This window comes from Prenolepis imparis, unplaced genomic scaffold, assembly GCF_030444845.1.
Source record: "Prenolepis imparis isolate NDT839.2.m4 unplaced genomic scaffold, iyPreImpa1.0 SCAF_10, whole genome shotgun sequence".
NCBI lineage: Eukaryota > Metazoa > Arthropoda > Insecta > Hymenoptera > Formicidae > Prenolepis > Prenolepis imparis.
Genome location: NW_028141168.1, coordinates 8137905 through 8163432, shown reverse-complemented (window position 1 = coordinate 8163432; position 25528 = coordinate 8137905). Strand labels below are relative to the sequence as shown.

General features: G+C 31.2%; 1 protein-coding gene across 9 annotated transcripts in view; it reads left to right on the top strand.

Moving 5' to 3' along the window:
- The window catches only part of LOC145941974 (prolactin-releasing peptide receptor), a 58968-nt gene extending 37429 nt beyond the window's left edge, over positions 1 to 21539 (top strand). For all 9 annotated transcript variants that reach the window (XM_083048421.1, XM_083048418.1, XM_083048415.1 and 6 more), the window contains one exon: positions 21211 to 21539. The gene's annotated coding sequence lies outside the window, so the exon portion shown is untranslated. The remainder of the gene's footprint in view (positions 1 to 21210) is intronic.
- Positions 21540 to 25528: the final 3989 nt, after the last annotated feature.

Sequence of the window (25528 nt, the reverse complement as noted above, 5' to 3'; positions counted from 1 at the left end):
CCATATCGATAGAATACTCGATCTACATGCGTATTTATCGACAGCATTAGCATTAATCTAACTTGTCCGCTTGAGTATCCTCCAGCCGGTCTGATGAATTTATACGCATCACGGGACACAACCGAATATTCAGTCACGCTGATAGGATTAATTAGCAAGCCGATAGTTGAAAAGCTGAAGTTCGGTTCGTTGAATAAAAGAGCCTTGAGGATGTTTGAATAGGAATCGAGAAATTGAAGCTCTGTTCCTAGAGAGAGATGACTCGTGCGACTCGGTTCAATTAAACCTTCGTGACAACTTAATTTTTTAATCTGAGAGATAAACGATTGCACACAGAATGATTTAATTCTTTTATAGTCCTGTGTCGAAATGTACATTTGATACGTAATATATAAAAGAAAATAATTTTAAATTGTTATAAAAATTATTTCATTATATATTTGCACGGTGCATTTTCGTTTTATTTCTTATATTTCTTAAAATATTAAAACTATAATAATTGTTTTAAAATCATATTTTTCTCGATGCTTTGTAAAACGTTATATACATATAATGGGATATTAATATTGCGCAATAATAATTAGCTCTTGTCTGTAAATCGAGAATATTATAAAAATCTTATAAGCTTTCGGGATTTTTTGCATTATCGTCGGAAATAATCAGAATTTTAAACTTATTAAAAATTCTGTGAAGAAATTCTGTGAAGAAATTCTATGGAGAAATTCTCCAGAAGAAATGTGCATAATAAAACTCAGGCGAAAAATACATGTTGAAAAATTAATAAATAATATCAAGAAAGAGAACGTTCTCATTCTCTCAGATTGTAAAAGAGATATTAAAAGTTCTTGCAATGATATTTATATAATCGACCAATAAAATTGTTATTATTTTGTCGATTAATTTCACTACCAGTCATGAAGATGATGGCGGGTTTATGGTTACTCGAATAAAGCTTAATTAGCATAATATCGTCGAAATTGCTGTCATGGACATCCTTTTGCGCCGGTGATACCGAAGGCGCGGGAACGCGGGATGGCCGCCAATGAATTCGCTCGAGTGTTTACCACGAATGCACTAATTTGCCGAGCCGATGTAATTCTGTTAACGGCACATTTGCCGTTGGCCGACGAGAAGATCTCGCTCTCGCAAGAGAGGCGGTTTGTGAATTGCGCAGTGTCCCAGAAAACGAGATACGGACGTTATACATCATGAATTATGTTGTTGCTGTTGTTATATTACACTATGAATCTCTTTTCCCTCAGAGCCACTTTAGAACAAGAGATGCAATCAAAAGATAACTTATATAAAATAATTTAAAACTATATATCTAGCACTCGCGTGAATTTTTAATCCTAAGCAACTGCGATTATTCTCAGGGGAATTTATACATGTTTGCATTTTTTAATAACATGAGTATGCTGAACGATCAAACTATCAAAACGGATTATAAGTAGAAGCTTATCATTGTAACTTCTTTAAAAAAGAGATTCTCTCTCAGGGGCAAAGAGAATAAATATGATATAAAAAATATAAATGACATATTTTTTTAAAGCATTTCTCTGAGAAAAGTTTTTTAAACAAAACTAGCATTTGCATATTATATAGAGATTTATTCATATATATGTTCAAAAGTGTTTTTACAGTAATAGCAATAGCTACAATAAATATGCAAAAGATATTCAAGGATGTTTATTGAATAACTATTTGCATAATGTGTATAATCCTATTGAATAATACTGCTCACATATTTGTATAAAATTGTTTATAATAACATTTGATAAAAAATGCATACGAAGAAATATTTACATGCGATAATCAATGACAGAAATGCAGAACTCGGAAAACTGATTTTTTCCTTCATTAAAAGAGATAGATTTTCAGTCGCGAATAATATTGTATTTATATAAAATTTATATAAATTTATATAAAATTTATCTAAAAATACAACACAAACAATATTTATATAAATGTATAATCAAAATTTAGATTTAGAACTTTCTTTATATCGAGCAATTTGAATAATGCGATTAATTCATTTTATCTTCACGTCGTAAACAGTCCTAGGATTCAAATGTCAAATTTCTAAGACTGCGAACTCTAAATGGATGATAATCGCCGTCAGTTTAATGCGAAATTCGTGTCATTAATTTAAGTAATACCCCACCCTTCGCGTGCAACTGCCAGCGTTTGCGGTTTATTGTTGCGATTCGCGGTATGCAAAACAGCGTGCAATCAAGCGATACAGGTCCGACCGGCCGGATTATCGAGCGCAAGTTAAACGGGGTACCATCCGCACCTGCGTTCCAGCCGCTATGTATCATAAAGTAAGGTATACACCGCAAACTCGCAAAGTTCTCGGCGTGGTTATCGTGTCCTATCACGCGTCTCGGAAGTGCCATTTCTGGCCATGCCAGCACGCTGTGCATGTTAGTTCGGCGCGGCGGAAATGCTTTTAGAAGTGTTCGACATGCGAAGCGGCGTCGACGATGACAGCGATTTCGCGCACGTATATCAAGCTTCATGTCTCGTAAATTCTGCGCGGCCGAGAGGATACATATATACATACGTATCGCGAGCGACAGACGAAAGTCAGTAGGAATAATTAATTTTTAGTCTGCGTTTCGGGAATCGAAAATCTCGTTAAATCGTGAAAACGTGTTTTGGCGAAAGTCCAATATCTGGGCACTTTATATTGTCGATTTAGGCAATTATTATATACCGACGCGTATTTAATTATCTTCATCATGATTAATTACCTCCGCGTTAAAATTACATCTACGTATAACAACAAATAAATTTAAAATAATTTTTCTCGTGAATAAAGTCTCGTAGGTATATAAAGTTGTGCCGAAGAAAAAATTTCAAAATAAATTTATTTAATACAAAATAATGTGAAAAAATATATTAATACACACGATGCTAAAAAATTTGATTCGATGTGGTTGAAATAAAATCAGATCTCGCTAGAATATCGAGAATATTTTCGCATAGCTGTTGAAAAAATTCGAGCTTTCGCTCGAAATTGCTTTGCATAATACCTTCTATTGCTCCGATATTCAGATTGCAGCTTCAAGTTGCATATTTCCGGCGCGACACTCTGCGCCGATGTCAAGTGCATTAATACGATTTCGATAATCCGATAAATTCGATGAGCGGCCGGCAAGTGTTGTGTATATGTGAGCGCTCTCTCGAAATGAAAAACTTTTTACATCATATACGAATACTAATGAAGAGGATGAAACGTCAAGAGAGGCTTCAGAGGGTACGTTAATCGGCACAAGAACGCGAATTCACGCGCGCGCGAATTAAAGAGTTCGTGAGGAAGACATTGGCTTTCTTATTCTCTGTTTAACGCATTATTCAAGCCGAGGATTAAAGAACCGTTGCGATATGGACACGGAGATTACGCGCGATTTATGGGCACGCGGTTTACGGCGATTAAGCAAATATTGCCCGTTGAGTATCCATGGCCGGTATAATCCGACGCAGTCCGTAGCTTCGCAAACACGTAAATGCCTGCCATCGGCAGAAAAATTGCTGGCCGCCAAAAAAAATGGCTAACGACAAAGTATCCCTTGTTTGCAATGCATTTAGATTACACTTAAGACTACCGTATTAACGTCACGAAGGAAAATACAGAGAGAAAGATATATGTATATGAATTACCGTAAAATCCTGAATACAACTCTATCTTCGCGAAGATTTTTTTTATCCGTTTCTTTTTTATATCTCGTATAATACGGAAATGTTAATGTATAGAGAATAAATGTGTAGAAAAAAATCTAAAGAGTAGAAAAAAATCCAGATGAAGACGGCTAGTTTAATTTTTAAGAAAAGAGCGGAAATAATATATAGGGGGTTAATCGCAGCCGACGCGAACGGAAAATTTCAATGAAGAATCCGGATCTATTCTCGATCAATTGCAATCCCCCGAATCGGACTCGTTGTAACGACGTAGCACATTTGCGTGCATCGACAGACGTCACGCTTTGTGGTGCATGCGAGAGACACGATAGATACGAGCGTCGAACGACAGATATGGCACGCCGATGCGGGGACGCAAGAGTGCGAAGCACACAACAGCCGTTGATAGCAACAGCAAGCACTGTTTGCTCTTCGGTAAAAGCGATATAGGGTCGCGAGGAGGCGATAGCGCGAACCATCGCCCGCTCGACACGCTCGGCGGTTTTAATTAATGTCGATCCTTCCCTTCTCTGCCTCTCGATTCAACTGCGCAGAATATGTTGCCGACTTTAGAGAAATGTCAATCCCCCGCTAATGATGAAAAATTTTCGTATATGTGTCCAAATACCTACTTTATTTCCGAACTAAAGTTTCGTAAAGTTACATATCATCGAAAGAAAAAAAAATGTTTGAATAAATGTTAGCACGGTGTAAATATAATTAAATATTCGAGCGAAAGATTTTCTTAGAGATAAAGACAAATGAAAAAGACAAATACATTTGACGGCTTCTTTTCTGAGAAATAAAGGAGGCTTCCATGTGATAAGCTACTTAGATATAATCATTACTAAAAGCTCTTTGCAACTGTCTTATTTTTCGCAAAAATAAATTAATACATTACACTAAATTGTTTTCAAACTCTTTGCAAGCCTAGTTAGTTATCAATAATTTATATTTCTCTATAAAAATTATTTATTTATAAGTTATATATAATTTTGATTATTTTTTTAAATATGTAAAATAAACTATTGTGTATCAAGATTATTTTTTAAAGTATTAAAAGCGTCAGTATATCCATTTGATATTTTTAGGATAAATAATTAAAAAGATGATAAGCATATGAAAATACCAAATGCGATATCAATTATCAAAATGAAGTGTTTGAAGAATAATCTTATTATGTATGTGATAATTCGAAGCACAAATAAAAGAGCGAAAATTAGAGAAATAGAATTAATTTCTTTGATGACTCTGATATTTTTCATTCACTAATAAAAAGAAACAAAGAAAGAGCTGCTTCGCTATATAAATTCAAACGCAAGTATCTTCAGTCAGAGAGTAACAATTGCTTTCATATACATATATCAAGATAATAGAACGATAGATTTTTCTCTCTGTGACATGTGAAAATTGAGACTTCTATATTTTTCACAGCATTAACTTCCCTTAGCGCGGAAAAAATGCGACCTCGGAGTTGACTCGATACCTAGTGTCGATCCGTAACTTTGCCTTTTTCATTAGACAGCAGGATTTCGAACGCGTCGACGAGTACGAATAGAAACTCTTCGGTTCTCGTATGGTTGCTTGTCAGCCTTGTCGTTTTTCGTGCATGAAGCATGAAGGTTAAATCGAAAAGAGAGAGAGAAAGATAGCACGAAACATGAAGATGTTTCGAAAATGGAAATGAACATTTTTTTCTCATAATTTTGGACTCGTAAGACAACTTTCGCGCTTCATATTGTACTTATCATTGAAAATAATATTTCTTAATAATTTTTTTTTTTTAATTAATAAATGTCGAAACGCAAAATACTTTTATCGAGATTCAGCGAAATGTAATTAAGCAGAATATCAAGGAAAGTCTTCGAAGAACGAATAATTATACTTATTTTCGGTGCTATAGTCTCATCGATCTCTTTTATCGTTCGCATCAAAGAAAATGTCAAACACGCGTTTACATAAACAAACAGCACGAAATATGTCGGCAACTTGTGGTTTTACACAAAACAAATTAAATAGCAATTTTCAAATATTTATAGTACGCTAATTAGCATACGTCACGATACTTTTAACGAAGCAGTGAAGAATAATTGGGCACATCAGATGTACTTTACATCGCGATAAATATCTATATTTTCAAATAAATGCGCGATTGTTAAACGACGCAATAATAGCCATGACACACAAATATCACTATTTCGTGTTCCTATCTTTTGGTATTGTCATGTTATCGGGTAACTGCGAATGCGGTCTGTATGTATGCCGAAGTGGTCTGCGATTACTACACATTGTACGAACGCGCTTGCCAGATTCCCTATTCACCGCGCGATGTTCCTGACAGGAAATATGTGGGTGTTATTTAATTTCGCGAGGGGCGCGAGGGATAATTTAGAATACGAATACTAATCAATACGTTTGTGCTGTTGCAAGACGTTTAATAACGACACGTAGACGCAAGTTTGGTCGGCCAAAGACATTAAATTGTTCTGAGCGACGGAATATCGATATCTCGATTAAAATTTAAATAATCTCGTTATAACATAAAAATAACTTGAAATTAAAAAGAATAGCGTAGGATTAAATGAATAGGTTTTATCAATTTTTCTGCACGTTCTACACTAATGTAGAAAAAAGGCATTAAATTAGATTATATATGTACATATATATATATATATATATATATATATATATATAATTATTTTATATATATTATAATTTACATTATTAAATAAGATTATATATATATATATATATATATATATATAAAATCTCATTTAATTTATTTTGTCTCTCTTTCTATCTCTTTATCTCTCTGTATATACATTAAGAGGTTTAATATAATATTTGATATAATTATACATAGAATTAGAATTATAGAGCAATCGTTTTTAATTGTGAGCAATCGCAATTTCATCAATTTAGAGATAAATCCTAGCCAAGAGTCGTGCATAGTTTAGCAGGGGCAAGTACGAGAAACCACAGAGGACTTCGGTCTGACCAATGTCGCAGCGGTACTCCTGCGGATATTGGTCCGACCGATATATCCTTGGTAATTCTACTGAAATCGGTCAGACTAATGCCGCAGTAGCGCTACTGCGCTGAAATTAGGTAGTAAGAGAATTTAATTTGTGAGCGAATTAATTACGCGTTTAATGATTGTACTATGGTGAGTTGTAAATATTTGTTTTTTACTATCGTGCCATGATTTAATCAGTCTCTAATTAATTTGATTATTCTATACGTCGGTTAATTTCTCTCTCATCCTCGGAAAATCTTCTTCCTATCGTGTAATATTGGAAAACATAACATCGCAAGGTAAAGACTTTCGACGCCCGTACACGATGTCTTCGGAGAATTCGTTAGGGAGGCATGTTCGTTAATGCAAATTAATGACAATGATTGTCGAGGATAGAAGACAAAGTGCTAGACTATAGAAGGATTAATTAAGTAGATGAGATGGATAAGATGTACTATTCAAAGTTAAGTTAGTTAATGAAAGAGAGAAATATGTGTTTATAAATGCATTTAAATATTATTTTGTTGAAATAATTAAAAACTTTAATTAAAATATTAAATTGTTGAATAATTAAAAACAGATCAAAAATATACGCGCGAGTATTATTTTAAAAGTTTCTCATTAAAAGAGAGATAATAAATTTTACTAAAGTAAATAATTTTTATAAAAATTGATCACATGGAATATTTAATATTGATTATTATATTACAAACAATACAACTTTAAGTAAGTACTTATTCAGATTCACTTTAAATTAATAAAAAATTTAAAATAAAAAAATCTGTAGAATCTTTCGTAGAAGAAAAATCAACAATAATATCTTGATAATTTATTTTTCCTCAAGATTGTATTATTTCACAATATAAACGGAACTAGTCTCCAGCAGTAGAATAGAACTGCTTGCTGGCACAGAAATTAAGCTGTCGCTGTGAAAAAAATAGAGAAAGAAACGCTGACACCGCTTTTTCAAATATCTACACGAAGAACAATCAGAAAAATGTACAGTTAGCTAGATGTGAAACGTAACGAATATTGAGGTTGTCGATCGATTCCAACTATTTCTTCTCATGTTTCATTCAATGAAAATGTTAAATAGAAATGTACGAGACATATTTGTGACTAAAAGTATAAAGTTAATGAATCTTTTCTTACATTAACTGAAATGTGTATATGTACATATGCGTGCCTATATATGTATGTACATAGAAATTCCGATATTTTAGAATTATAAGCGATATAAATAGAAAGTGAAGAAGAGTTTCTCGACAGATTAGATATCAAATAAATAAAATAATTAATTAATTAATTTTTTAAAATTTTAATTGAAGATTTGAAGAGAGATAAAGAGTTATAAAAGTTATGTTAGAGATAAAGTTTTCCTTTTTAAAATGTTCAAAATAAAATGTTTTGTTCGCGTAAGATTTAATAAGCAATCGAAAATGATACACGTCAGAGAATGATAAAAATTGCAGTAGTACAATGGACAAATAGATAGCTTTTTTAAACAGCAACAAAAAAATCACTACAAAATTCATAATTTAATTTAATTTGTAGCTATTCGACGAATAATCCTAGTTCTTGTTGAGTTGGCTTGTCAGAATTATCTCCTTAAGGAGATTACAAGCTTAAGCGAAAACTTCACCGCCTCGTAAGACAGGATACCTCTTTCTCTCTCTTTTTCTCTCTTACTCTTTATTATGCTATTTGTTGCTGCTGGAGTTCTTGACAGAGCAAAGCATGTTCGTAAAAATAAAAATCCGCGCGTAATAGCATGAATGGCGGCTAATAATAATCGCTGTTATTTTAGCGAACAAAATCAAGCGGATTATCGTATATCTGGATTAAGAAGATTCTCATTTTCCCACGTGATAACCCATCCCGTGTCTACTTCTTATCGTACGGCAAAGCTGCAGACGAATTTCACTTCGACTCTTCTCGAGCCGATTTATATTCCGTGATAATTACTCCCGCGCTTTCTTAACAAGACTACGCTTGTTATACAAGGTGTCCGTAAAACGTATATTTTTTTTATCAAAACTGAAAGTGTGTTGAAATTTTATTATCAATAAATCATAAATCTCGTTTAAAAACTTGAATCGTTAAGAGTCGGCGTTCAATCAGACGTTCATTAAGGCAGGATGTTCTCAAAATTCGATTAAGAAAATATAGCGTTACTGTGTGTACAGATTTTACGGAACACTCTATATAAAGTACTTTTCTTCTACCATGATATATTGTAGCGCGTGGCTTTAGATAGTAATTGCGTGTGCAGCAAGAAAGAAAATTAGGTGCTTTAGCATCGTGAAGCTAATGACGTACAATTTGCGCATACCAAGGTACAATATATCGCTACAGTAATATATTCCCGGTATACTTCTCATCGTGAAGACATTCATTATCAGCCTGAATTAATTGAAATTAATTCGCGACTTTAGAGTTACAATTTTAGAATTGCAAATTGTCGTAAATTCAAACAAATCTTTGTTCTTATGAGTATAGATTGCATAAAATGAAAACACAGTACAGCTATTCTCTTTCTCATAACAACAAAGTAAATATATAATAACATAATTTTTAAAAACTCATAAAGTTTATACTGAAACGTCAGAGAGATAAAATTGTTTGAATCCAAGTCTTATTTATTCAATATCAAGATATCGCGTCTTCAAACGTTCGAAATTTTTATATACAATTTGACTGATTAAATATGCGATTTCTTTCCGAAATTGTTTAATTTTTATTAACATTTTTTGTTAATTATTTTTATATTAAACAAATCAATTTCAAATCTGTCGAAGACCCTATGAATTCTGGGAACTGTGCAAACGTCAATTGATTCGGTCAATCGCGACCCTACAAATCCAAACAGCTCGCCGTCAGTACGGCGCCGCGAAAACCGATTAACCGCTGGCGATGTTAATGGATTTAATGGGTAAAAGCCGGTTATCATCTGGTTATCAGCCCCTGCGACCGTGAGGATTAGCCACTCAGCCCCGGCACTTGTATTTCGTTTAGCGTCGACGAATGCTGCCGCGAAGAAAATCGAACGATCCAACCTACGAATGCGTCGTCGAATTAAATAAGAGGCTTCGTGGCGCCAGACCGATTTCGAGGATTTCTCGAAGGATTGTTCTCGTTCAATTTCGAAAATAATTGATCAAAATAATTGGTTTACTTCTATTGACCATGAATTATCGGCTATCTTGCAATAAATTGGATATTGATGATCGTGATCTCTCCTGTTAGTAAATGTAAAAAGAGAAGTTTTGTTTTTGTTTTAAAATAATCTCTTTGACGGTTTTAGAGGATCGCGGAAAAAATACAGCGGATAGAATTTTATTTACAATTTTATATGCTGTATAATATAAAAAATATTGGAAAAAATCAGAAAATACAATATATCTCGAAATATGCACAGCACATAAAATTATTGTAGATAGAGTTTGATTTCATATCCCCTGTGTCGAATTACGAATCATCTAAAATTGATTTTATGATCTCTAAATTTCTGTTTATACTCCTGATGACGAGCTCAACATATGTATATGAGAGCTAAATTTTAATTCTACAGCCAAAATTAAAAATATTCTAAATCTAAATAATATAACTATGATTTTTGTAAATTGCATTTTATGTATTTATTCCTTGATGATGCATCATGAAAATAATATAAAATTAAGACGTATTGTTATTTTAAAATTTTAGTATGCGAGAGCTGTTCAAAGCTGTGAAAATAATTTCAAACGATGCTGAGAAATACGGTAGTCTTTATAAATCATGCTCGTCCTAAATTCTAGCTGCAAATATGTCGCTATGTGGACCGTCATGTGTACTATTTTGCAATTTTTCATCTTCCTAATGTAGCTCGCATACATGCTCAAACACGTACGTATAAAGACGTCATATACACATATATACGAAAAGGCATTTACGATCTACTAGTCTTGCAATCGCAATACGGCTATATTTATAGCATGGTTTATATATACGAGGCTAACCTTGATTTTCTTGAGCGTATATAATCATATCGGTAATACCGGCTAGTCAGCAAAGGGAGATATCGTCCTTAAATTACTCGCGCGCTAAATGTTCGTAGTTTCGCATTTAATAGTTCCGGATGGGATAGTTCATGGTAATTGAGTGCATTAGGTCGAAACTAAATTTCACCATAAACGATTTACCAAAGCACCGAAGTATCTTCTACCAGGATGTTAAACAGATTTTGGTGGTCTTCCACTTTTCAATCAAATATACTTAACGCAATAAAAACAAAAATACGCAAATAAATTATTCATAAAAATTTTAAGTGGATAAAATAAATTTCTCTCTCTCGCGTTCTTTCTCATTCTCTATGTATTCTCTCTCTTTCTCTCTCTATTTATACTTCCGGACCGCTAATTTCAAATATCAAGGGCTTTGATTTCGACAAATATTTATTTTGTCGCGCACTGTCAAGATTATAATAGATTATTCCTATATAATTAATTTCCCCTCGTTAGAAAATATGAAGGACTTTTTAAATCAATATTACTTTGATGAATTTAGAAACTCTCATATTCAAACTGTCGTTCATTGTTTATAACAGATATATAGTATTTTTTTCTACAGAATACCATTATAGTGATTAAAAAAGTATTTCTATACCTTATCTCTTTTTTGAAATAATTTTATTTTTATTTAAAAAGGAAAAACCTGTTGCGCGCTCAACAAATACATATTCAATATATTAAAAGAAATAAAGACAATTAGTATTAATAGAAACAATTTACAGCAATATTATATATGTATATTCTTTATCTTTATGATTTTGCCTAAAATTATCCCTCAAAATACATAAATAAAACGTGCAAATAATATATAATGTTCTTAGTAAATATATTTTAAGAAGAATAAATAAAAATTCATCGTTATTCACTCGACAATTCGTATAAATTAGAGCTGCACTTTGTATCGATTAATTATTTTAATTAATCACACATTTTTCTTTACGCGGTAAACGTACAATTCTCGTCCGATTTAATTCTATATTCTGTCTCTTTGTCTCAATCTCCTCTCCTTTTGTTTCAATCTCCTGCTTTTCTTCTTTCGCGCCCGATTGGTCGATACGCTATTGATTCCTTCACGCGAACACGTTCATGGGGACTTATGTAATTGAAGGCATGAGCGAGGGAGCTCCTTTATGACGTTTCGAATCATAGTGTAGCGCGACTCACACAAAGCTTTTCAATAGGTCGTCGCTGTTTCGTGCGTATTCTGTTATCAATCGTGCTTTGTACCGCGTGGTGCAGCTCTACCGTGAAAACGCATCCGGCAACCTGTGAAATCTGCAAACGGAACGCGATCCAGCTCAATAGCGCATGCGGTGGAATTGACGAAGATACTGATTGCCTCTCGACAAAACAAAACAAAAAAAAACGGATCGTTAAATAGGGAATTTGGAGACAAAATCGTTAACCGTACTCTTAAATTTATTCAAGCGGAATGTGATTTTTAATAAAATATATCGTTATGATATCATATTGATATCATATTGTTTTGCTTTGAAATCGTATTATATTGTAGATACCGCGCTATGTAAAAGATGAATAAATGGAAAGAAAAATCAGAAAGAATTTACTTTTTTCTGCGTAATTGGATATTTCAGTAAAAGGATGAATTAAAAGAAATTGATAGAAATTTATTTCACGAAATCGTTAATTCGGTGATTGACGTTTAAAAAATTGCTTACTTATAGCTACTCAAATATTTTAGAGGATTTTTGATGAGCAATTAAATATAATCATTTGCCATTTAACGCCCTAAATATATGTTAAGATATTTAAGATATTAATTAATATTAAGTTAATTATTATACAAAGTGGCGCGTAAAGTGTCAAAATGTCACCAATTAAAAAGCGACCTCGCTTTGACATTTCAAGACCTCGCTTTGACATTTCGTGTGTCACCCTGTACAACTGTTGTGAACTATGCTAGAATCGGCTAACAATAAGAGAAAGCCGATAATTGATTGATTTTCTCATATATCTCTATCAAATAAAAATACTTAGAAGAGTTATATCAGATTAAAACAATTAATCCTGCTTATTGACGATAATTTATTAAAGTGAACAATCTATATTATAATTCTTTCGTTCTCTCTCTGTGTATGTGTGATTAAATATTTAATTGTATTATATATAAAAATATCATCTTTTGTATAATATATATTATGTCTATATAATATACAACATGATCTTTTTTTTGATTGAATACAACAAAAAAAAGTTAAGAGATTGAAACACTTTTATACGATAGATCACAGGCTAAGCGTCTGTAGCATCGAAACGATTAACTTCCGGCAACGCTCCTAAATGTCCGCGATAAATTAAGTGAGACTAAACGATAAATGCTAGACATTTAGCATTCGTGTCAAGGATCATGATACGATTTAACGCGATTCACCGCCTTAATGCGGCCCGGTATAATTTCGCACATACAATTTCAACACATTTCATCATAATGTGTCCCATCTTTATCCATGATTTCGCGTCCTTCGAAACGGAAATAATTGAGCTGTGCATAAAGGAATTTCGTAGAGCGATTAGAGATTAGAACAGCCGCTTCTACATTCAAACGATGAGATTTCGCGTGAACGGAGGATAATTACGAAAGTGCATTGCGCACTTCTGCAGATCTGGCAATCGAGAGAGAGTAGAGAGATTCTATAACAGAATGTATCGTCCGTTTACTGTCTATTAAAATGCATTAGTCGATACAGGAAAAGAGATTTAAAGTTAGTAAAATTAAATAATGAAATTTCAGAACAGAAGAAATGTTACAAAAACATATATGTGCATTTATTTCAATTTATATAAAGGAATTTAATAACAGAGGAATTTGGTACTGATAATTCATTATATATAAATTCAAATAATCGATCTTTTAAAGTTTTTTTTATGGAATTTTATTATATATCGAAAATATTTTATTTTTTAAAAATATTTTAATTTTGATTTAATTTTTAATTTTTTTTATTTTAAATACAGACAATCTTTAAATAAATTTATTTCTGCACTTCATAAATATTCTGTTTATAAATATTAAAGTAATCTCTATATTAACTTCGGCTTAATTTTTTTTGTTTCACATAAAATGTAATTGCTATTTGTCTTCTTAAAATTACTTTTATTAAAATATCGAATATTTCCCATTTTCTCTCTCTCTCTTTCTCTTTATGTATATACATATATTTATTTAATTAAAAAAACAATGAAATTTTGATTCTAATTTTTGTACTATGTTGCAGGCTCGCTATAAATATCTATATCTATTTTCCGCGAGACTACAAGTGCTCTTATCTCGTACGAATTCCTTAAGATCCTCCGCCTGATCATTCCGGAAAGTAATTGTATTTGCAGCGCATTATACAACTATACAGTATAAATATTAAATGAGATTTATGCTGCAATATTGTTATCTCGGGAAAATGTGACAGTGAATATGAGCAGAATGTGCATGTGTATATATGAGCGCATCGTGATATTCAGATAATGCACGTACGATGTAATTCGCAATTGAATATGCATGTAAACAAAACAGGAATGTAATCGAAATCATATAACAAAGATAAAGTTTTATTTATATCATTTTGGGGGGATTTTGATAGGGAAAAGATTTGTTGTGAAATCACAAAATATGCATATAAAATCATAAATAAAATTCTATCTCGATTTCCGTCAACAATTACAAATGTCTAAAGTGAATTTTCAAATTGCACATTTCGTTTTCCAGTCCGTCTCTCTTTGCATTAACGTCTCATGTTCTACCATCTATATTAGCAACACGGCATTAATTGCAGAACAGCATTAGCGAGAAGTTTGCTCGCTTCGTAGTGTGTAACTTCCTCTCTCGCCGATGTAGTACAATTCTCGAGATTCAATTTGACGAGCGGTAGAAGTACAGGAAGCGGATACGTGATGACGATCCGCGAAAAACACAGTGAAAAGGATAAGGCGCGAGGTAAAATTCGAGAAATGTCCTTTCCGCGACGGTCCTGCTCGATTTATATCACGCGTTTGACAACCAGCCCTCGAGTGGTTCTCGAACAAGGCGATGCAATTTTAAAATTTGCTCCGGAATCGGCGGACAGATTCGCGCATTCGCGTCACTGCTTTTCGTTTTCAAAATCAGGAGCCTTTTCTTGTCACGTCGAAGAAAACGAGATGACGCGCTCTTTTATTGCCAAGAGCGAGAACAGCCCCAATCACTACTATCGACAAGTGGAACCGCGAAATACGTCATTCTCTATTCTCCCGAGCACTTAAGCCGTCTGGCGAACTTTCGAAACGATGAGAACGCACCGATTATCCGTCTCTTCGTTTTATAGCGTCTCGTTTTATACCACGTCCTTTTATCGCGCGGAGAAAAAGATCGCGGTAAAAAAATTCCCAGATGGAGATATCTCTCGTGCGGAGAGATCCTGCAATCGGCATTACATTGACCATGACGGAAAAGCACAGAGAAATCCTCATTTGCACATAACTGAGTCTGCAGAAGCTTATCGATCTTGCGAGAAAAGAAAAATTCTTTCTGTTCGACGTAGTTAATTCTTAATGAATTTTTTTCCAGAAACCAGTGTATCTCATGTTATAATACTGACAATGAAATTATCGATAATTGCATCTGCAGTACGGGCTGTCATTATTTAGAAAAGAATATTGTGTGTGTATTTGTATCGGTAACCAGATCGAGTTCACACATACACACATATATTTGATTTGTTAATCTATTAATATAGATTATTCCCCCGCGTCCAATTGTTATAATTAAACCGAGATCGCATTATAATAACTACCCAAATTTAACTACTGCAATTAAGGTCAATTATGATTAATCAGAAAATATAATAACAATATATTTCAGCATTCTGAGTATCTTAATAATCAGAGAATAAAATGTTATATGTATTAAGATTTTCTTCTATTTTATGAAAAAATGCACATCTCTCGATTCGCGTGTGTCTAATAACTCCTTGTTTATCAAATCGACACGGTCAAATCTTATCTCGCGATTCCTTAATGGAAGCGCAACGAAGACTCGAGCAAGTAATCTACGAGAACATAAAAAGTTATGGAAGCCAAGACGGGTTCGCGATATCTTTTCGTATATATCGTGATTACCCCTATCAAGATAAATTATGTAAGAAAATTCGAGCGAGAAGAGAAAAACGGTCGCACACCGATGTTTTTGAATACAAAAGACCAGATTTAATGGTGCATATGGTGTAGGAATAAAAACGGCGATTTAAAGTGTCGTCCTTAATCGTGTGCGACGTAATAATCCCCCGAGATACCATCATTTGCATGTGAAAGAAGGGGTAATTCGAGCGACGCGCTCTCGACTCGATAGTTCTTTAGATATATTAATAAAGTATGCCGAGAGGATATACGGCTTTTGCTTAACTGCAACATTAATTCGTCGGTTAATTCGTGCCGTTCATAGAAATTTTGCGAGCGCACGGCGTGATTAAAATTTTAATGGCTTTTTCTCATTGTATGTTTGATCGTTCTTTTACAACGCATAGAAGGAGAAAATTGCGCTCCTTCAAGAATATTTAATCTTATGTAGGATGTGTATGATCATATTTTTCTTCACTTACAAATATATGTACAGTAACCAAACTAGCATATTTATAATTTTTATAAAATGACAAAATTAAAAAACTTATATATATTTTAATCTCTTTTATTTTCAACATTATTTTAAATTATGTTAAATTAATTATATATTCTCTCTCTTTTTCTCTTTCTATCTCTCTATTTCTGGTGTTTTATCGATTATATCGCTAAAAAATGTAATTTTAATTTAAGATGAGAATCTTTCTTTTTGCTTTTCTTCCTCAGATATCAAACATAAACTGAATAAACGAGACAATTTAACAGGTGTTGAAAAATGATCATGTATTGTTTTCGCAAACACGGTTGGTCTTTTCTTTGTTATTTATTTATTCATATTTATATCTCGATTTCAATATCGAACAAATGACAAAACAACTTGGTTCCATCTCCCTGATGAAAAATCAAGATAAAAAGATCGTATATTCTTATGGATAAGAATGACTGTTTGTATTACAGTATCCACTATCTCGAAAACAGTAAAAGTTGTTTCTTCAGGCGTTGTCACGTCTTTCCAAGCGATCGTCCCTTATCGTTTTGTCCTGTTTTTACTTGGTCTACTTTATTTGTTTTTTATCGTTTATTGAAAAAGCAGAACACACGGTTTAAAAAGGTAATTTTAAATAAATTTTTTGTATAATAAAAAATATATTATAATTATAAACGAGACATTAACATGGAAATAGTAATTTTATGTCAAGAATAAATATATAGAAATATATGATAGATAGATATATATGAAAGATAAAATTCACATATTATGAAGAAAACATACTATAATCTATAAATGAAAAATATATATTTGAAAAAAAAAGTTTCAGGGTTTACATCTCGCGTTTTATATTTTATCAATATTTTTATCGAAAAAATAAACAAAAATTGAAGTTAATAAAAACTGATATTTATCAAGAAAAACTAATAGATGAAAAATTTATTTGTCACATAAAGATATAAAGTACCTATAACGCAATAAAATATTTTCGAAAAAATATATCGGAGATGTAAATTTATTTGTAAAATATTCTAGAAATTTCTATTAAGACGATCAGAACATGCAAATAGTTAGAGAATAGTTCAATGCATGGATTAAAGTATCTCTTAATTAAATGCACACAAGTTAAATCTCTTTTAATTAATCCCGCAATATTTCCACTACCAAAAATCAGTAAAATTAAATAAAATGCATAGATAAAATATGCATAATTATATATGCATATTGCAATTATATATTTATATATGCATAAATGCATATATAAAAACTATAGATTGCTTATCATCGTTAACGCATACAATTAAGAGTGTGTATAAAATCATATTATTATAATCACTTTTTTGTAATTTAGTTCTAATTTTAGTTACCCTCGTTAAAGAATGCATTATATGTATATCAATATCCATTTATAAATATATAATTTAATAAAATATTTAACAAGTTTCATAAAGATCTGAATCAATATACTGATGCAGAGTATTACATATAAATACCAACAAAAGAATTCATGAATATTTATGGCACATTAGAGACACGCTGAAACGCTCGTTCTTTCAACGACAAATTTTTTTATTTACATTGCATAACGAATGCAATTCACGTTGTAGGTAAGCACATTAAAAGAATATTCTATATACAATATTACGTACCTATCCTATGTTACTATAAGCCTCCTTGCTAATGTATATATACATACATAGAACACGAATGCATCGCGATTGCATCACGCATACAAAATGGCCAAAGAATTGTAGGGGAAAGACACATCGAAACAATGCACGACCTATTTCGGATAAATGTTCATCAAATATTTAAATGAATCCGTGTTTCTGTGTACTTTATATATCATGGAGGATGTTTAATTGCAAGTTGCAATTAATCATCGGCATGTCTGTGATTTATTCTGGTTAAAAATGAGCTTTAATTTGTCGATGACATTGCTCAGCGTGAAAAACTGGTAGGCTGTAACGTTATTTTACAGCTTTACTCTGAAAACGAGAGCGTATGCATTTCTCTTGAAATAGTGGTACGGATTTAACTATGGGTAACCGGTCAGGAAGTTGTATTTCAGTACCCCGAATGCAGCTCTGCGGTTTTCCGCGCACGTTCTATGAATTCCCCGCGTATCGCGTGCTTTGATGAAGATTTAAATCAATCCGTTCAAGATATACAAACAATTTTCTATATCCCGTAGTGCTTAGAATATTCGCGGATCTTAATGAATAATATATTTCAAGAATCTAAATTTTTATAATATAGATATATTATAATTTTTCAAATATTAATAAATATATAAATATATATATTTTTATATATATACGTATATATAATATATCTTAAATGTGATTTTATGTATGTTACGCGAATCCAATTTTTCGGATACAGATATGTATAATCACGAATAATTATAGAAAATTTGCGTCATATTTAAATTATGACTTTTATCATTATTGACGTAAATGATTAGCTAAATATATATTTATATTAATATATTAATATATGTTTGTATATTTATATTAATATATTAATATATGTATGTTTGTAGAACTATTTCTAAAAAATTTTGAAAACCAAAAAATTAAACGTTTGCGTGATAAATTTTTTTTCAAGAAATAAAATCATATTTCACGCATTAGCATATATTCCTAGCATCATTCTACGATCTTTAGACTACATTTATCAAAATAAATTTTGCTAAAATATAATCTTTTCTGCTACATAGGTATATATACATATATACTATAATATATATCATAAAATATATTATCATCATATACTATAACATATATATTATAAAAACTAAGTGTGTTAAAATAGCATCCATCTCTCGTTCGCGATTCAACGAATTGTTTAAAGAACTGAAGCTGCAGAAAAGAACTTGGATTTTTTTTTATAAATCTCGGATTTTATATTCCCACTTCGAGGTAGGCGATAAATCGCTCTTACCGCAAAAAAAGCGCGTAAGGAGAGATTGAAAAATGAGGAGTATTCAATAATCTGCCAACAACACAGACGGCAGTTTCGCGTTGTAAGGAATGACGGAATGCCGATCGGAGTGAATCTGTAATTCACGATAACAAGTCGACCATTCCATGCAGAAATACTAACATCTGAGAAATTGTATTGCACTCGCGTTGTAGATCGTATTGCGATCGACGACATGAACAACGACGTCTGTCCACCTGCGCTTTGCGTTATACCTTATCAAAGGAACCGCTGAGTTCAATGTGGTCATGTCGTAAATCAGTAATGCTTTCCCTGCCTCAAAGGACGAAAGGACTTGTCGTATGGGACTGTACCTTTTGAGTCCTCCATCGAGATTTGTTTGTTCTTTGATCTTGTAATTGTACCATCATTATTATACATATTTTTTTTTCAGAAATATTATTATGTTTATAATTTAAAGCAAGACCGGACTATGCTCCTTATAGGATTTATTTTGAAAATCATAAAGATAGATTTTATAAATTACGAGCTTATATTCTTGACTCTATAATAGAATCATCTTTTGTAGGTGTCACAAATCACACTAACATTATAAATTAAATTTAATTATAATTGAGAAAATCCAATAATTCGTTATTCTTTCTGACATCATATATATAGGAAATTGTTAATAGTATCCATTTAAAAGTAATAGAACTTTTGGCGATAGAACTAAATAACTATAGGGATAATGCAGAATATTCTGAAAGCATCGAGCGGGCAGACGAGATAGCTACGTTTAATTCAAACGAATTTTCTCGTGTTCGCAATTTTCGTTATTTTGCATGTAATGAAACGCATTAACGATGTAGATTGCAAGCCGCGCATAAAGTGCACTTCTTCTATGAACATGGAAAACAAAATCGATGTGTGTTAATATTCAGCACATTACCTGCTCGCCTCGATCAAACTTCTCGTAATCAAAGAGGCTAAACGCAGCTGCGCCGTTTGCAAATTAATCAATGTCATAGTTTTATTCTGACGTAAGAATACTTAATTTTTCGTACGAGTATATATACACAGATAGTCGGACAGATTTTCCACGGCGCAGAAAGAAAATTTACTTTACGGATCAACATTTATTTTACGAAAATAGTTTCTTTGAACTTAAACTTCATGAAAAGTAATTTTTTTAAGTACATATGAGAAAATATCATAAAATGATGAAAAGTTACAATCTATATCACACGATGATTCAGTTCTTATTACTTTATTCTATTCTATTTTAATACTATTATTTTAATCGTTTATTAATCTTATTATTGTCAACTTTTTTTTGAATTTCTTTTTTGAAGAGAATTTTGTTGTTTATGAAAAAAATTTCATATAAAAGATAAAATAAAGGATTTTTTAATTAAATTAAATGAAAATTTTTATATTAAATCATAATAAATGGCGCGAAATATTATACAAAATATGGCATTATAATACTTCTGTTAAAGTAAATTTTCTTCTGGTATACTGTAGAAAATATATCCTATCTATGTACACTCATATAAAAAATTAATATAAAATATATTTTAAAATATATTAATATAAAATATATTTTAAAATATATTAATATAAAATATATTATAAAATATATTTTAAAAATATATTATGTTCTTTAATTTGTGAAAATGCTATATTTTTATAATTTATTATATTTAACTTGTAAGACTTATATTTATTCCATAATTTGAGTAAATTTATATCTTTTGATAATTTTAAATCTCTTCAAAGAAATTCTATATAAAAATACATAATATAAAAAAGTTTTTATTATCAATGCGTTCTATGTATATAGCGTTAATAAAATAAATCTGCTATTTCCCTATCAATTCCCCATTATCGATTTTATATTTTACTTATAGGATAAAAATTTTGTTTTTATTTTTCAGAAGCTCCAGTTATCAAGCCTGGAAGATACCGTCATGTTGCTTTCATCATTGCGATCGAGCGGCTGTCGATCGAATAAATCAAAACGGAGAGGATGTTTGGAAGAATAATGCGTTTATCGTAAATCTTGTATAATATAAATGCGCGTACTTGTGTAAACTGTGATGTAATTAAGGATAATATTGAGCGTTAAATAAGAGCATGCATGTATCAAGCTATCGAGCGATAGGCTCCAGAGTAAAAAATGCAAATATTATAAATGCGTCTTCATTAATGGCCTGTTCACGATGTATTTACTTTCAATCATAATAAACGGCGCATCTGTAATATATACTGTTGTTATTGTTAAAATCTTAAATTATCATCCATTATTTTTTTTCTTGCAGTTCTTAAGTTCTTATATTATTTAAAAAAAAAAGTATTTTAATATAATGATAACAATATGAACTCTTTCCTAAAATCTATTTAAAGGAAATTTGCTTGCCTTTTCGTTATTTTTTAAAAAATATATCTAGAAAATAATATAAATAAATTAAAAATAATATAAATTTATAATTTATAATATTATATATAAATGAAATATATTTATATTTTCGTAATATATATAATAATTATTTATTTATTGCTTCAAAGAAAATTTCGCCAAATCGCACAAAGATTACATTCCACAATATCGATCGGCAATGTTTTATTTCGTTGTTTATTTCGCTATAACGCAGATAACGATATAATGACAAAGCATTACAGCATTTCGAATGCGTCATTAAAATCCATTGATTCGGTTATTACAACTTTTTCATCGCTTCCCCAGCGCGACCACGGAACTTTGCAATTTATTTCCGAAGTTCCCTCTATTCCCATATTTACGATCGCGACATCAATACTATCAATTCCATCCGAGGACAATAAATGATAACGATATCAATTTAGATCGGAACATATAAATATAACTGAAAATATATGACACGGCTATGAATTGCGATAAAAAACGACAGATATTTCACATACAATATAGAAAAAAATGTCGGAAGAAGAGAATAAAGAGAAATTTTAAAAAATTTAAAGAAAATTAATTGTGTAGGATTACATACGGTAGGAAAAAGACTGGCAGGATATTAAACTTTTATGCGCGTTACAGGTCAGTTAATAGAAAACTAAGCTGTACCACAGTCCTTTGTCAAGAGAGCTAAAATTGATTTGGTTGCCAACGCGAGTAAAACAGCCCTGCTAGGGTCCAAAGCGAGGTCAACACACTTTCAGAAAGCTGAAACCAAGGCGGAAGTGCGTCCTTTCATGCACATAATGCACTCTCGGAACAGTATAATGATTGCCGAGAGGTCGAGCTTTTTGCCGAGATTGGGTCGCAATTAAGTTTAATAATGACTCGCTTTAAATACATATGATTTATATGTCATATAATTATTATATACATTATATTTAATTATTCTATATACATTATATTTCATATGTTATAAGTTATTTTAAAAAACATTAGTTTTAATAATATTTTTTCATTCTTATGTAAATTTTTCCACTCTGCGATTTGCATCTCTTTTATTTTTAATAGAATACTTTTTAATATAGGAAAATATAAAAAATTTGTACTCTCTAGTTTACACTATGCAAACGAGGACTTGTAAGTACACAACTACAATATTCCGAAAATATCTGGACAATTTAATTTTACTTTTCAAGTTATTAAAATATCTATAAATTTTGATTTGTAACATTTAGTATTTTGTCTGAAAAAGCGATAAAATTTATACATATACATTTATGCAATCATATTAAATGCAAAAAATGATTATATATATTATATATATACAATGCTATTATTATTTATTATTATTTTAATAAGAATGAATTTGAAAAATAAATATCGAATTAATACAAATCAACAATTTTCGAAGCATTATAACTTTGAAGTTATAATGCTAAAACAAGAGCACAGTATTTATTCACAGAGTAGAAAAATACACAGTAGTAAAACTGTTAAAATCGAAATTATAGTCAACATCACTATTGATAGAATAGCTTTCTGCAAAATTGAATACGAATTGCTGTCAAAAAAATTTCTCTACTTATTTTAGTATTTAAAAACAAAATGTAAAAAAAGAGCTTTTGTTTTCGGAAAATTAATGTAACATCTGCATGCGTCTATTCTTTGACTAAAGAAAATATAAATTTAATATCTTTAAAGGATCTACGTCAAGCTTGCTATTAAAGTAAACAAGAAAAAGACGATCTTCTGATCCTGGGTTAACATCCCATTCTGTCTTTAGTAGCTTTAATGGTACGTATTGTGTGCTACTTAATTTTGCATCGAATGGTTAATGAAGGACGTTTGAAAGCATGTCTTCGGAATATATCGATTCACTTTATTAATAGAGATTATTAATCCTTTATATATATATATATATATATATATATATATATATATATATATATAGAGAGAGAGAGAGAGAGAGATATCTCGAAATCTTATTCCATATTTAATTTATTTCAAGTGGATTTTACTGTGATAGATTTATTATTAGAGAATTAATATAGTGCTGCAAAATCTTTACTGTTAAATTAAAAAATTAGTAAGACTCTCAATGTAAAATAAAAAATGAAATTTATTAATACAATATTATTATATATGCCACTAAAGTTGTTAAAAGAGAAGGAAGCCATTATAACATAGACAAATCGACCGAACTCTAACCGAATCGGAGCAGAACGTGTCCTAAATCAACCGAATTTTAAGTATGAATTTAAAACGCGCGACATGTACGCATATGAACACGTACGTGTTCATGTACGCTGGTTTTTCCATGTTCCACGACGCACTTGTCATGAGAACGTTGCCTAGCTACGTCTCAATGAAATATCCCATTTCATTGGTATCGGAAGCACGATCCTTGATAAGTACGAAAGGAGATATGTGCATCTCGTGGTACTTCCGAAATTAAAATTAAGACGTGACGGATCGTCAGCAGTACGATCTAATGAATGGACTATTCTACAAATCGAATGCATTCGCCGCATATATGAGTAATTTAACAGTTATCAATTCGTGGCTGTATTTCGGGTACTAACAATAAGCTTCCCCTTCAGGATATTTCAAGTATTGAGCCCTCCCATCAACGTGAATGTATTTTATAAGAGGTGTTATATTATATAATGTTTTATATTATAATATAATTTATAATTTATTTTATTATTAAGAGATTATATCTGTATCAAAATTATACATCTCTTTTTTTCTCTATATTGCATTCTTTTTCTTCAACAATATAATAAAAATATACAAAAAACGAATACCGAGTCAATTCGTCTCGTCGTTACAAAATATTTCGTCAATTATAATAAATTGTCATATATAAATTATAAGATATATTGTAAAATTATATAATATATAAATGCCGAATGTTTCGCTTAATGCATCAAAAGTTAATTATTAATCACTTGATTGATTGTTAATCGCAATGTCAGATATATTTAAATACACATGTATATAAGAAATACAAGAATATACAAATGTATAGAAGAAATGTATACGAATCATTAAGAAAATAATTATTCCTCATAAATATGATACATCGTAAAGGAACGATATTTTAAAATTTCCATCGCTTCAATTTTTATTTTGACTAATAATTTGCAAAATACTTGTTTCAATAAATGATTGTCGCCTCGATATCTGCTTTGATTATAAATCTTTAATCATAAAGTTAAGTAATTGAAGTGATAATCTCGTTAATTGTTTGCAGAGAATAAAATAATAATTGCGTTTCAAAATTGACAAAAACGTGACAACTAATAACCTAAAATAACATTCGTAAAAAAGATCCGCTATTCAATTTAATATCATTTTAGAAAATAATTATATTTTTAATATTTTAGAAAACTTTGATGTATTTAATATTGTTTTATGAAAATATGAGATACCCTGTTCCTTCAGAGCAATATTATATATTTTACGAAGGAACCGCAATTTTTTTAAAATATAAAAGAAGATGTATTCTCCCTTTCCCGAGGGAAGACTCCCATCTATGTTGTGACGAGAATTAATTTAACAGACGTGTATAGAAATGAACCCAAATCAGTCATGTAACGTCCGTTCGTCCGTCTTATCTGTCGCATTTATCCCCGCGGGATATGGAATATACAGGGGTGACATTTAAGCCGTCGGCGAAATGAGATGAAAATTACGATGGCGAGTGACGAAAGTACGAACTCGTCTTTCATTCGGAAAAAATGCAAATGAGGAGAACAAACCGGCGGAAGTTCCATCGTGAAAAACGGGGCCACACTTTTCCGCGGAAACGCGCGAAA